The sequence below is a fragment of the Nomia melanderi genome, unplaced genomic scaffold (assembly GCF_051020985.1).
Source record: "Nomia melanderi isolate GNS246 unplaced genomic scaffold, iyNomMela1 scaffold0165, whole genome shotgun sequence".
Lineage (NCBI taxonomy): Eukaryota > Metazoa > Arthropoda > Insecta > Hymenoptera > Halictidae > Nomia > Nomia melanderi.
The window spans coordinates 60,001-65,000 of record NW_027475280.1 but is presented as its reverse complement, the minus strand read 5'-3'; the positions used below and the strand labels follow the sequence as shown (position 1 = coordinate 65,000).

The 5,000-nt window shown below is 49.9% G+C and overlaps 1 non-coding gene across 1 annotated transcript; it reads right to left on the bottom strand.

The window, feature by feature from the left end:
• Positions 1 to 1,152: 1,152 nt before the first annotated feature.
• On the bottom strand, positions 1,153 to 1,307 carry LOC143175702 (5.8S ribosomal RNA). The gene has a single exon (XR_013000396.1). It is a non-coding gene; the product is annotated as a 5.8S ribosomal RNA (ribosomal RNA).
• Between the last annotated feature and the right edge of the window lie 3,693 nt (positions 1,308 to 5,000).

Below are 5,000 nucleotides of genomic sequence, written 5' to 3'. Positions count from 1 at the left end.
CGAATTCGAAAAATAAAAAAAAAAGAAAAACACCTTTTCTCTCTCTCGGGGTAAAAGAGTCGATGTGTATTGTGTATAAAGGTTCTGCGAGAAGTCTCGTTTTGACGTGTGTTCCGCCGATAACGACGATCCTCCGAAACGGGGATACAGAAACGTTACACCTCACAACACGATCTCCGTCTCTTCTCTATAGCAGAAACCGATAAAAATACACCTCCCGAAAGAGAGTATATGGTGATTCTTTTTATATATATATTTCGAAATTCAACTGAACGTGGCGGAAGCGCACGGTGGTGGTCCAGCGAGGACACGCGACGACGGGGAATAAGAACTATTCGACCCGTTACGAATACGCATGCTCGTCCCGCACGATTTTAACACACACCGTGTTTTTCTCCAGTCGTCAAAGCGTTCGTGCGTCGAATTCGAAAAATAAAAAAAAGAAATACACCTTTTCTCTCTCTCTCGGGGTAAAAAGAGTCGATGTGTATTGTGTATAAAGGTTCTGCTGCGAGAAGTCTCGTTTTGCCGTGTGTTTCGGTAACGACGATCCTCCGAAACGTACATCTCATTCGTAAGAGAGGAAGAAAACAATCTCCCTGGGGCCAGTCGGTAATATACCGACATACGACGTGTCGTGCACATCCGTCTCACGCACGGTATACAAAATATGAATAAAACGTGTGTAGTCTCTCTCTCTCTCGACTTCTTAATATTTTCTTTCACCTCTGACGCATCATTTCAGGTGACGTCGGGAGCGCGGGAAAAAAAATTTTTCTAAACACACGAAACCGTTCATCTCACGAACAGCCGAAAAAGTTGTCGCTCAGATCCATATCGCAGTGGAGCGGTATCCGCGGGCGGTCGTAATTGAACGACGCACGACGCCGCGAACACTCACGCGAGTCCATACAAACGATTCCGATCGTTTTGCAACAACTAGAACGTACACTGTCCGTGAAATTCACAGAATTTTCGCGTGTCCGCGACAAACGCCGACGAGACACCCATCGTTCGCTCGTACGTAGCATCCTTCTCTTAACCCGACTCAGAAACGTTCTTTGCGCCCTTCGGTAAAAAAACGTTCGATCCGAAGAGGTGAACGACGGCGGGGATTTGACAGAGCTACGCAAGCAGTGTATGGTACGTAAACGACCCTCAGCCAGGCGTGGTCCAGGAATTGTATCCGTGGACCGCAATGTGCGTTCGAAATGTCGATGTTCATGTGTCCTGCAGTTCACACGTTGACGCGCAATTAGCTGCGTTCTTCATCGACCCACGAGCCAAGTGATCCACCGTTCAGGGTAATCGTATAAATTTTATATTTCACATATATAATTTTATTCTCATTTGTTCGACCTAATATCTCTCTTCTTTCAAAGAGAAGATAAAAGTTGATACCTGAATCTCCGACCAGCGCGCGAAGGAGATTCAGGCGTCGCCTTGGAGACGACACCGAAGCCTTTCGAGACGAAAAACGTTCAAGTAATATGTATATATTTCTCGACGTTCCGGGCGTATAGTGCATTCAAAAACCCGCGAAAGACGCAGAAGACTCGCACGCGTGGAAACGACGGGGATATATTTTGTATCCTACCCGATACTGAATCCATCGCGTGCAGTCGACCCTCGCGTTCTTCCGATCAGACGCATCTATTGTTGCGCGCATGTTTTCGCGTCGCATCGCGCGAAACGTTGCACGAATCGTACCGATCGATCGATTGAAAGCAAATAATGAAAAAAGACTTCACAGCTGGCTCTTTGCCGGTCATTCGTCCCATGTTATCTCTTGCCGCGAAATTGGCGCGCAAGAGTTGGGTGTCAGACGCGCGGCTTTAAAACGAGCTTCACGGCCGGTCCCTTCGTTACCGCTTTCGTTCTTTCTCTCGGAACGACCATGAACGAACACGACGAGCGACGCTACGGCATACACACGTCCACGGATTCGATTAAAAAAACAGACTTCACAGCTGGCTCTTTGCCGGTCATTCGTCCCATATTATCTCTTGCCGCGAAATTGGCGCGCAAGAGTTGGGTGTCAGACGCACGGCTTTAAAACGAGCTTCACGGCCGGTCCTCTCAATTCCGTGTACGGTACACGCAAGATGCGGGTTCCACTTCCAGACTACCCGGTCCCTTCTCTCTACGAGAATCGATAGTAGAAGAACGGCTCGAAAACGCGTCTCAGAGACTAGGGGAAAAGAAGCGGTATGCGAGCGAAACGAAAACGCATTATGGAAACGTCGCGAAACAATGTTCGACGGTTGCTCGGTTCCAATCGTGCGGCCGTTTCAATTTCTCGTGCGCTTCACCGTCCCTCCGTAACTCTGGCCGATCGCGTATACCGAAGAGCCGACACGCGCAAAAACCACAGGCATTGTATACTGTATATATATATGTTACAGTCACAGCCTTCGCGCGTTTTACTCTCCGACGCGGGGTTTCCACGACGAAAGAGAGACAGTTTCGTGGCGGGTGACTCGGCCGAATCGCTACGACGGGTATTTCTATTATAGAACGAATCATCGCCACCCTTTACCAGTGCCCGACGAAGGAATCACAAGGTCATCTGGAGTTTACAATGCCAGCGACGGTAATTCCAACGAAGACCCGATAAGTCAACTCATCGTTCTATTTCTCCCCGTACAGAAAAGCGAATCGACGCTAACGCACCTCGCGCAAGCACGAACGTTCTCTTCGCGTGGATCATCCCATCGTCGAAAGATGTAAAGACGCATTGGAGATCGTGGTCTCTGGCGGGCTCATTGCACGCCCCACTGCATATCTTTCCTCGAATCGAGAATGATTCGTCCACTAAGGCTGCGAAACTACGCGTCGAGGAAACTAGGGGAAAGAAGCGGGATGCGAGCGAAACGACAATACATTATGGAAACGTCGCGAAACAATGTTCGGCGGTTGCTCGTTTCCTCCTGCGGACGTTTCATTGCTCGGGCGCTTCACGTCCCTCCGTAACCTTCGCGCGATCGCGTGCCCCGGAGAGCCGGCAACCGGTGAACCACAGGCGTATAAACTATAGTCTTCTATAGCAAGCCTTCGGCGGTTACTCTCCGACGCGGGGATTCCACGACGAGAGAGAATTTCGTGGCGGGTGACATCGGTCGAAACGCTACGACGGGTATTTCTATTATAGAACGAATCATCGCCACCCTTTACCAGTGCCCGACGAAGGAATCACAAGGTCATCTGGAGTTTACAATGCCAGCGACGGTAATTCCAACGAAGACCCGATAAGTCAACTCATCGTTCTATTTCTCCCCGTACAGACAAGCGAATCAACGCTATCGCACCTCACGCATGCACGAACGTTCTCTTCGCGTGAATCGTCCCATCGTCGAAAGATATAGCCGCTTGGAGATCGTGGCCCATCAAGTTCTTCCGTAACTCCTGCGCGATCGCGTACCCCGGAGAGCAGGCAACCGGTGAACCACAGGCGTATAAACTATAGTCTTCTATAGCAAGCCTTCGCGTTTACTCTACGACGCGGGGATTCCACGACGAGAGAGATTTTCGTGGCGGGTGACACGGCCGAATCGCTACGACGGGTATTTCTATTATAGAACGAATCATCGCCACCCTTTACCAGTGCCCGACGAAGGAATCACAAGGTCATCTGGAGTTTACAATGCCAGCGACGGTAATTCCAACGAAGACCCGATAAGTCAACTCATCGTTCTATTTCTCCCCGTACAGAAAAGCGAATCGGCGCTATCGCACCTCACGCAAGCAGGAATGATCTCTTCGCGTGGATCGTCCCATCGTCGAAAGATGTAAGACGTACAGAAATCGTGGTCCATCACGATTATTCGTAACTCTCCGAGTCGCGTATCTGAGAGTAGGGCAAACGGAGAACCACAGGCATAAATAATACTATATATTTCTTATATATAGTTAGCCTTCGCGTTTTACTCTCCGACATGGGGATTCCACGACGAGAGAGAGTTTCGTGGCGGGTGACTCGGCCGAATCGCTACGACGGGTATTTCTATTATAGAACGAATCATCGCCACCCTTTACCAGTGCCCGACGAAGGAATCACAAGGTCATCTGGAGTTCACAATGCCAGCGACGGTAATTCCAACGAAGACCCGATAAGTCAACTCATCGTTCTATTTCTCCCCGTACAGAAAAGCGAATCGACGCTATCGCACCTCGCGCGAGCACGTAACTACTCTTCGCGTGGATCGTCCCATCGTCGAAAGATGTAAGACGCACGGAAATCGTGGCCCATCAACGTTTTTTTGTAACTCTGCCGATCGCGTATCACAGAGCCGAGACGCACATACCACAGGCGTATAATACCGTTTTCTTTCGTATGGTAAGCCTTCGCGTTTACTCTTCGGCGCGGGGTTTCCACGTCGAGAGAGACTTTCGTGGCGGGTGACATCGGTCGAAACGCTACGACGGGTATTACTATTATAGAACGAATCATCGCCACCCTTTACCAGTGCCCGACGAAGGAATCACAAGGTCATCTGGAGTTTACAATGCCAGCGACGGTAATTCCAACGAAGACCCGATAAGTCAACTCAACGTTCTATTTCTCCCCGTACAGAAAAGCGAATCGACGCTGTTGCACCTCACGCAAGCACGAACGTTCTCTTCGCGTGGATCGTCCCATCGTCGAAAGATGTAAGACGCACGGAAATCGTGGCACATCACGTGTTTTCGGAACTCTGTCGACCGCGTATCTCAGAGACGACGCGCGCGAACCACTGGCATATACTATTATATATCGCGTTTTACCCTCCGACGCGGGGATTCCACGACGAGAGAGAGTTTCGTGAGCGGGTTGACTCGGAAGAAACGCTACGACGGGTATTTCTATTATAGAACGCATCATCGCCACCCTTTACCAGTGCCCGACGAAGGAATCACAAGGTCATCTGGAGTTTACAATGCCAGCGACGGTAATTCCAACGAAGACCCGATAAGTCAACTCAACGTTCTATTGCTCCCCGTACAGAAAAGCGAATCGACGC